The 10,637-nt window shown below is 31.0% G+C and overlaps 1 pseudogene; it reads right to left on the reverse strand.

The window, feature by feature from the left end:
* Positions 1-1,264: 1,264 nt before the first annotated feature.
* Positions 1,265-10,398, reverse strand: LOC132743697 (WD repeat, SAM and U-box domain-containing protein 1-like; annotated as a pseudogene).
* Between the last annotated feature and the right edge of the window lie 239 nt (positions 10,399-10,637).

Consider the following 10,637-nt stretch of genomic DNA (forward strand, 5'->3'; position numbering starts at 1 on the left):
TTTTGACCCCAGAGCTTTTATTTGAACAAACTTGGTAGACACCCATTAGAAGATGTTTCATGCTAAATATCTTAGCTCTAGCTCTTTGGGTTCTTTAAAAGAAGATTTTTTTTAAGTTTTACTATATGCATATAGGGAAAATCAATGACTCCTTGGGGTGGGGCCAATTTTGACCCCAGGGTTTTTATTTGAACAAACTTGGTAGACATCCATTAGAACATGTTTCATGCTAAATATCTTAGATCTAGCTCTTTGGGTTCTTTAAAAGAAGATTTTTTAAGTCTTTACTATATGCATATAAAGATATCAATGACCCCCTGGGGCGGGGCCAATTTTGACCCCAGAGCTTTTATTTGAACAAACTTGGTAGACACCCATTAGAAGATGTTTCATGCTAAATATCTTAGCTCTAGCTCTTTGGGTTCTTTAAAAGAAGATTTTTTTTAAGTTTTACTATATGCATATAGGGAAAATCAATGACTCCTTGGGGTGGGGCCAATTTTGACCCCAGGGTTTTTATTTGAACAAATTTGGTAGACACTTACTAGAAGATGTTTCATGCGAAATATATAAGCTCTAGCTCTTTGGGTTTTTTAGAAGAAGATGTTTAAAGTTTTTTCTTTTGGTTGCCATGGCAACCAGAGTTTTGCATGGAATCAAATTCTTTGAACAATTTTCAAAGGTGACCACCAAAGGAACATTCCTGTGAAGTTTGGATGAAATTGGCTTAGTGGTTTATGAGGAGATGTCATTTAAAGTTAAATTTTACGGCCGGACGACGGACGGCCGGACGCCGGACGAAAAGTGATCCTGTCACTTTGTGACAGGTGAGCAAAAAAGTCAGTCAATTATCACAAAACATGCAAATTATTTCCTAATCTTTTTAAATTTCTTTAAATCTTTGTACATTTTCCCAAGTTTGATTTGTCATTAAATATTTTGTCTCATCTGGAGGCATGCTGCTTCAAATAATAATCAAATATTATGTGCAAAATCATGATATTGTCACAATATAATTGTATATAAAAGAGTGGATATTCATCAGTCAAGATAACCTTCTTGTATATTTGAGAATTTAATTTTTTGTATATTTGAGATTTTAAATGAAAAGACACAAGGAGAAACTTAGTTGACACCTCAAACTACATTCACATGTGCAAACAAAATTCAAACAAGTCTTGAAATCATAGTTAATGCTGATTTTATGTTAACAGTCGTATTGTTTCAATAACTACAAATAAATAAATATACATATTGTACATACCAACACCTAGCCCAATCATCAAACTTTCCTGATTCAAGGTGAGTAACTCTTGTCCATCAATATCGTGTTTTCTGAAGTTATCTTTGTACTGGTCAAGTCCTATCTCCTCTATCCATGTACATACATCATCTACCGTCCAGTTCTCCGCACCACTACAGGTCTCGTATACATCTACGCTATCTGCCTGTGGTGCATCCTCAATATGCAAGCCGTCTTCTAAGGCAGCTAGCAAAAGATAGTAATTATGTTACTTCTACTTTTGTTAATTGACATTTAAATGGTCTATAATTGAATATACACTGACTACTTCAGACATATATGTACAAAAGTATCCTGACATTTGATTCGACATTTAATCTGCTATTTGCTAATATTTGGTCTGATATTTGATTTTGTCTGATATTTGTTCTGATATTTGGTCTGACATTTAATCTGATATTTAATCTGATATTTGGTCAGATATTTGAATTTGTCTGATATTAAATCAGACATTTGTTCTGATATTTGATTAGACATTGGATCTGATATTTAAACTGATATTTGATCTGATATTTGATTTGATCTGATATTTGTTCTGATACTTGGGTCTATATTAAAATCTTTTTTGTATTCTGTAACTGAAATCCTTTGACACTTGGAAATGAAGGTTATTAGCCTATGCTACCAGTATAAAGCTAGGCCAGCCTTAACTTCACAACAGTCTGACAAGGCTCTATACTGTCACAGGGTTTACATTATTATTTGTTGATCCATATCATCTGTTAAATGTTGTTCAAATCGGTTTTTTTTTCTGTCTGTATATTAAAATATCATTTATGACTTTTGGTCAAATCACTGTTTTCTTTAGGGCATCTGTTGCCTTGGATATAAATGTTGTTGACTGACAATCTTCAAAATTTCCATCATCATTTTCAAAACAAAAAAGCTAAAGGCCACCTTATCCTAAATGTTCTTTCAATACACGTGTTATATAACCATTATTTATTTCTATATATTTCAAATATTTAGAATGAAAGAGGCTTTTAATAACTTTATATTTCGGAAAATATGACGAAAATTATCTGATGAATGAAATACTATCAATAAACTTACTAAAAAGTTGCTGTTCAGACTGTAGTTTCCAGATCATTACAGTTTTATCATTAGAACCTGATGCCAAATATTGTCCATCACTTGAAAAGGCACAACATGTCACATACCTGTAAACATATACGGCACATAACATAATAGTATCTCATGTGTAAAAATATATACTGCTTGCATGCCAGTATACATGTAAAAAACATTTCACATACCTGTAAGCATATACAGCACACAAACATAATTATCTCATGCGTAAAAATATACATAAACATAAATGTAGATGTAAAATATGTGCAACATATCTGTAAATGTGTACATAACACAACATGTCATGTGTAAATATATATTTGTCTCAAATCTGTCATTAAACACATCACACAACACAATAATCTCAGGTGTAAATTATATACCAGTTTATATTATACAGCATATACAATAAACAACACTCAAGTGTAAATATATACATAACGTATGTCATATAACCCTTAACATGTAGTCTACACAACATATCACAAGAGAAAAAAATACGTAACATCACATATTGAAAATATACATGTAAAAGACAGGACATATCACAGGAGAGAAAATATAAATATTTGTGAACATAACATGTATACATTGCATTACACATCAAATATGTGTTAACATTTACATTACAAAATAGTCCACAGATGTGTAGATATACAGTAGAACTTCGGTAAGTCGAAGTTGAAGAGACATGCGTAAAAAGTTTGACACATCGGGCCTTCGGCTCATGAATTGGTCTCATTTTCATAACAAAATTTTGACCCGTTGATGTAAACAAGGAAGTTACAAAGGTGTAACAATAGAAAAGGGCGATAACTTAACCAGCTTTTAGTAAATATTTTGCATGTGATTATCACGAGACACCAGGCTACGGATGTTCTCAAATGAAAGTACATGAAGTACATGTAGTACTTATTGTTTACTTTCAATAACCACTATGTCAATCTAAATGGTTACATTTTATCACACATTTAAACGCATACAAAGACGGTTTGAAGACACGGCTGTGTAATTAACACCTGTCGCCAAAGTTGATTGGAAATCGTCTTCGCGGCCAGAAAAGGTGTGAAAAATATCTCGAGATCGAAGGTGTCAAAAAAATCAAAGGACTTCGACTTATTTGTGGTAACTTGTACTCGATTTATTCTATACGGACCATGAAAAAACTTCGACACATCGAAAAATTCGACACATAAAATTCGACTCATTAATAGGTTTTTATAAAGAATATATAGACGAAAAATTTGGGACTTTCATTTTACTTCGACACATCGAGAAAATCGACTAATCGCAGTTCGACTCAAAGAAGTTCTACTGTATAAGTAACTGTTATTTTCACACTTTTTGAATCTATTTACTAGATATATACATGTCATTCATGATAAAAGAGACTTAATTTCATGAAAAATTTAAAGGTATTTCATAAATCATTGATTCCAATAATTTTGTTTGATATACTTGAAATTTAGTTTAACTAAAAAAAGTTTGAACAACTTAGCAATTACACAATGTAGCATTTTACCTTTTGTGGCCTTCAATGACATGTAAAGAAGTTCCAGTCAGCTGTAAGAAAGACACCAAATAATAAATACAAGTTAGCACAAAAACATTACAATTGAATACAGCAAAAATGACTAAAATTATTCTTATACTGCATGTAACAACCAATTATAACAATACAAAATTCAACATTTTTACATAATTTGATAATTTGAGATTGTTCAATGAATTACCACAAAACCATATTTTCTGCAGTGCATATAAAAAACAATATAGGAAACTCTATCAAAAAAGACTTAATCACAAAACTTTTTTTCCAAGTTTCGTCTCATGAGATAATTTCTTTATAACCTCGAACCCTCAGGGTTCTGAGTAGTTTTTTAGTGAGTGCCAATTTCTGTTGAAAATTAATAGTTCTTTTGAAAATTCTATTGAAAATCTGTAGTTGTTCATTGCACAAAGTGACTTATCCTAGTTGTATACTGTAACTGTTCAATTACCTACAAAGGGGCTCGGTACAGTGTTGGGATAGTGTAAAAAGTAATTTCTAGAAAATGATACATATTTCTATATGTACACAGTATTTTTTTTTTTAATTACTTTTTACACTATCCCAACACTGTACCGAGCCCCTTTGTAGGTAATTGAACAGTGACAGTATACAACTAGGATAAGTCACTTTGTGCAATTAACAACTACAGATTTTCAATAGAATTTTAATGAATGCAAACATGTGAACTCTCCCACTTTGAGCGGGAGACTCCCTCTTTCTGCACCGGCATTTTCAGATTTATCTTAAAATAAGGGGTATTTTCACAAATTAAAGAAATCTCCCTCTTTTTGATGTCAGAACTTTCTTATTTGTTTACTGCAAATTCTAAAATCTCCCTCTTTTTGAAGAATAAATCTTCCACTTGATCATCGAAAAAAGTTAAAAGGTATGTAAATTGATTCATTTTCTGAGAAAAAAAACCCATAAAGTTGGTCATATTTTGCATCATAGTTAGAACTATGAACATTGATGTAAGTTATAGAAACCTGACCCACTTTGTTTCGTGTGTTTCACTTTCCTTATTCTTTTTACTGATGTAACTTGTATATTTCTCAAACTATAAGATTAATATACTTTACTTCTTTGAGTTTTTTTTTAATATTAATTATACTCATTTAAAGGTGTGGAAAGATTAAGTAACTAGAAATTTTATCTTTAGCTACTGATTATCTTTTCTTTCTAGCTTTTATACTTACTGGATCCCACAATCTCACTGTTTTATCTATTGACCTGGAAAATAACAAGGTTACAAAAATTACAAAATCAAGATGTGCAATTCTCAGAATATTCTTAATAACTTGGACTTAGAAAATTTGATTCAATTCAATTCTTTATTGTGTTTTTGTTATTTACTGCCATTGATCCATACACAAACAGAATACATTACGAAATATCAATGTAGAGTTAGTAAATAGCAACTTTAATGCCATTCAAATTGCTATAGGCACTTAACATGGCAATTTACAACAGCATTTACAATCTAAGTATCTCTTTAGGGAAAAGGTTCAATGATTTCAACTAAATATGGCTTCTTTTAAAATCAATTAATAAACAGATCAATAGATTTAACATTGCATAGTATATAAACATGGCCATACATTCTACAAATAATTCTACAAATGTTCATGCAAATCTCCTGAGAAAATGACAATGACAAAGATATCTGTTATAGATTTGGCACGATGTCACGCAACGCCATTTTAATGTTATATCACTTCCTATATGTATAAACATTCAGTGTTAATAAAGGAAATGAAAGGAACACATACATTGCCTTGTTCACTCGCAATCACATATTCACATTTTATGGTTATCTACAAGTATTACAATATTGATTACGGTCCATAACAACAATTGTACATGTATTATATCTACATGTATACGTACCCTGAAGCTAGAAGTTTACCATTCAATGAGAATTTACACTGCATCACAGTGCCTGTATGACCTCTCAATACTTTTTTCTTTTTTTAGCAGAAACCCCTGTAAAACAAATAAATTTCCAAGTAAAAATTTATAAACAACAAAATATAATTTTTAAAAATCATTTTTTTTTCCTTCAGTTAAATTTTTTCCCTGAAAATTCGGGTTTTTTTACCCAGGACCATGAAGACAAGACCCGCAATTTCCCATCTGATCAGGGACCCATTTTTTTCATATACTTTTTTTAAAATTTTCCCCTTTAAAAAGAATAGTTTTTCCAGATTGAAAGATGAAGATTTAAAATATTTATAGGTAAAGGGTTGGGGTCATAACAAAAAGACATTAAATTTAAATTTTTGGGTTTTTTTCCCAAAAAAATTTGGGAATAAATTTTAAAAGTCATTTACAGTACACAATTTTAGTTGCACATTTTAAAACCCCCCGGGAAAGTTTTTTAAAATTGGAAAATATACAACAATAACAACTGCAAAATAATACATGTTTTTTTAACCAGGTGCCACTTGCCACTTGTCCTTTGCTGTAGTGGAGAAGTTGGCAATTACATGTACAAAATCAAGATCAGTTCAGGTACAGACCCTGGCAAATAAAACTGACAATACATGACACAAAGACTTTGGCTCATGCAATATCAAACAAGCATTACATACACAGTTAATTGTATATAAGACCAAATAAACGTACTTGTTCGTGCCTGCCTATAGATGTAAACTCCCACAGTTTAATGACATCATCCTGACCAGAAGTTGCCAACAGAAATCTTGATGTACGCTGTTGGTGGGGCCTGTCTGATCTAATAATAGATAACAGGGATACTGGTACAAAAAAATGACTTCAAAGCAAAGAAATAAAAGCTCATTTAAAAAAAAAACCTCCACAGAGCTCCAAGCGCCTAAAATAATGAAAAATCAAATTTCTTACAAAGATCAACTGGGCCACTTAAAACAAAAAGATTTGCACAAGATAATAATAAATAATTATACACAGAATCAGGTTAAAAATTCTTGTTTGATCCTTACACTAACATTAGTTATATAGATATATAACATATCGCACTTATCAATTATAAATTAAAGTAAACAATAAAAGCTCAATAAAAGGCACATAAAATTCTACCATTTCCCTAGAGTTTGAAGGATGCTGAACTTTTGATTGATATACAGTAATTTGATTCTAGTTTGATAAAATATCCACAAATAACGACAATCAATTCAAAGAATTCGAGGAAATTACAATATGAATATTTGTCACGTATTGGTAATACTGTAAAATAAGATATTTTCGCAAGGCCAAAGTAAAATGAACATTTCGGCCGAATTGGTGAAATTAAATATTCACAAATTTCTATTTTTAGTTCTGTTAAATTTATTATAACTTCGACACTTCCTTCTACCTTCTCCAAAATCTTCAATTTTTGGAATGTTCAATCTGGGAATGTTCAATTTTTATGAACATATTTAATCCCTTACAAAAAATTTCTGACTTTACAGTATGCTAAAAGTAATAATGACTTGTCATTCCTTCAGAGTCTGACAAGACTCTTTTTACACGTAAACTTTTTAATTTTTTTTACTGCTGAAATCCTTAAAAAGAGAGTTCAAATTTAACATTTGTACAATTTAGGTTAAAAGATAAAACAATTACTGAGTTATATTGCATAATATGCACTACAATATACATGTATATAGAACATAAACTAGAACAATAGAATGTACTATGTAAATTTTTGTAACTGATATTGCCGTATTGTAGGTGAGAAATCACAATATGTAACACCAAGGTCGTGACCTTCTAGTTCCATTAACAAGGCTTTTCCATGACCATAATTTGGCATCCCACACCTGAAGGTCACCGTCACTTTGAACCCCGATACCAAATACTGGCAGTCCGGTGAAAAATCGCAACCAACACAGTTCCTTCATGTCCACGGAATGTTACTAATGATTTGGAAAGAAAGAAAAAAAAACTATGTTGATTATTATTCATATCAATGTGTGCCCTAAGGGAAAAAATCTGGTGGGGTAAGGGGAAAATAAAAGGATGGAATAAAATCATGGTGGTGGCTAAGTCAAATTGTGTTGGCTAAGGAAAACATGGGGTTGGGGAAGGTAAAAACATGGTTGGGCCAGGGTAAAAAATGGGTTTGGGGGTGGTAAAAAAAGGATAGTTTTTAATAAAATCTTGGTACTAAGGAATCATATTTCTAGGAAAATATATGTGGTAAGTAAAATATATGGGGAAACCAATTCTTGTGTGGGGAATAAAAAAACATCTTTAAGAAAATCGTTGGAGGTAGGGAAAATCGCCCCTGGGCAAATAATATCAATTTTATCTAGGGGTTTAGTAAAAAGACGGTTTTTTTTTAAATTTTCGGTGTATTTTAAAGTTTTTTTAACCAATAACATTTCTATATTAGTCATAGTCTTTCCAAAATAACCCACAAAGTAAAAAATTAAAATGATATACATGTTAAATAATCACTATTGTACATCAAATTAAATACGTCAGACTGATAATCTTAAAATTGCCATGAAAAAATTTCCTTAAGATTATTAGTTTTGTTTTGGAAAACAATATTAAAAAAATATTTTAAAGTGCTTATCTTAAGAAGAAAAAATTATGCTACAAATCAAGGGGAAATCAAAAACATAAAAAAAAATTTAACAAAAGGGATGATTTTGTAAAAGTAAGAACCGGGCCCGCCTCCCTGCGCATCCAAAGTGACCGGGTCTATATTTTTGGTCCCTACATGTATTTATTTAAACTATTTGGGCAAAACCCATTTTTCCCTATAGCCCCTCCATCAAAAATTACATACGTACAAACAAAATTATATAAAAAAAATACTAATTATACCGAACATAGAAAAGAAAATTATTGAAAAAATGATTTAGAAAATGAATATTAAACATTTACAATATTCAAGAGCAATCACGTTGATCACATAATTTATCTTTTGTTATTGAAATCAATTTAACTTTGTATGGACTGTTTCAAATTCAAAGTAATGCAAGTTTTTAATGCAAATTTAGCCAGATTTATCAACAAGAAAATCTTTAAAAAACAAAATTCAAAGTTTGAAAAAGTCACACTCATGTATTTTCAATGCCACATTGTAATAATATACATGTATTTTTGTCATTTCCATTCAACATGGTCTATGTTCAAATTTCAATTTCGTATAGTACTATGCATACATTTTAAACTACAGTTCATAGTTTTTATTAAACTTGCTAACAGTCAAATGATTTAACTTCTAATTTACAAAAACAACAGTCATATATAAAAATGCTGGGATAAAAAAAAAAGTCAACAAACATTATTGAAAATCATACCCCATAAAGCCCGCATTCAATTTAGAACTTTCTTCTGACACAATAAATATCTATCAACCAATCAATGAACCATATTCTTTCCTTATAAAAAACTTGGAAACAAGTTAATTTCTGTTTGTTTTTGTTTGGTTTAATGTCAGTTTAATCTTTTGTAAGTCTTATAAAGGCTGGCAATGATACTATTCAAGACTAAATACTGCACAACTTTTTGAAATGTTTCAAATTAAATAATGTCCCACATATTTATGACATTGTTGTAAACCTAACTGTCATTAAAAGATTAAAATGTATATATCTGATGTATGTTGCACACTCCTGACAGGTTCTAGCACAGGTGTTCAGCACATTGATGAATGGTTTTATCAAGATTGAATGATAGACAAGTCTATTTAAATATTTAGGATAGTGAGGTTTAACCCAAAACATAAGTTAGCACCCATTATTAACATTTTGAGTGGAGAAAATTCATAAACAAATTTTCTTTACTAATGATCATTTTTCCTTTTTGTTATGACACATACAGACATTGCTACAACCTGTCAAAGATTTACTGGGTTTTTTTTGTTACTTTTGTTGCCTATCAACAAGTCTGCCATAGTCTTCATAATTTGGGGATTTTCCCTTATGTACCCTCTTTCTCTAAACAGGCACTTTTAAAGGGGTTTTAACATCAAGAATACCAACTTATTAATAATTTAAAACCTTCATTTGGAAAATTAAACCTGATAAGTTTTTGTTAAAAAAAAAAACAAAAGAGAACCTGATTTAAATTTTGCTAAAATCCCCCAAACAAATATTTTTTCATCACCACCCCCCAAACCACATTGCGAGTCGGCGAGAATCGCACACACTATTGGGATTTTTTCTCATCTGCAAGACTCCCTTTTTTCTTTTCCCTCTTTTCGCCCAAATAATAAAATTTTCCGTCTGGGAGCAGAAGCTAACAGTACCAAATGGGGGGAAATGTACAACAGTGAAGGTTTTACGTGTGTCCGCAAAGTGGGCCGGGAAAATATTTTACTATAGTATCAGTTTCCCAGAGACGCACTGTTTTGTCACCAGAACATGTTGCTAATACCTTGGACTTGGAGAAACAGAGGCCATTAACATCTGATGTATGTGAGCTTATAGTGTGATGAAGGCTCGCAATTATACTGGGGGATTCCATACTCTTAGGATTTCATGTACATGTAACAGTATCTGAAATTAAGAAAATTCAAAATATTGTTAATTTTATATTAAGTAATGAATTGCAGAGTATAACAGCTATCATAATAACCTACAATACAGCCTCTGCAAAGCAACATTTTTTTGAAGACAAACCTTTTGGATGATGTGGAGAGGTGTTGCTCTTAAAAGGTTAGATTTATTAGAAAGTTTCAATTTGGAAAAAATATAAACTGTTGTTGTAAAGAAGTAATTGCTCAAGAACAGA

This window comes from Ruditapes philippinarum, unplaced genomic scaffold, assembly GCF_026571515.1.
Source record: "Ruditapes philippinarum isolate M1 unplaced genomic scaffold, ASM2657151v2 ctg17677_1_1_1_1, whole genome shotgun sequence".
Classification (NCBI taxonomy): Eukaryota; Metazoa; Mollusca; class Bivalvia; order Venerida; family Veneridae; genus Ruditapes; species Ruditapes philippinarum.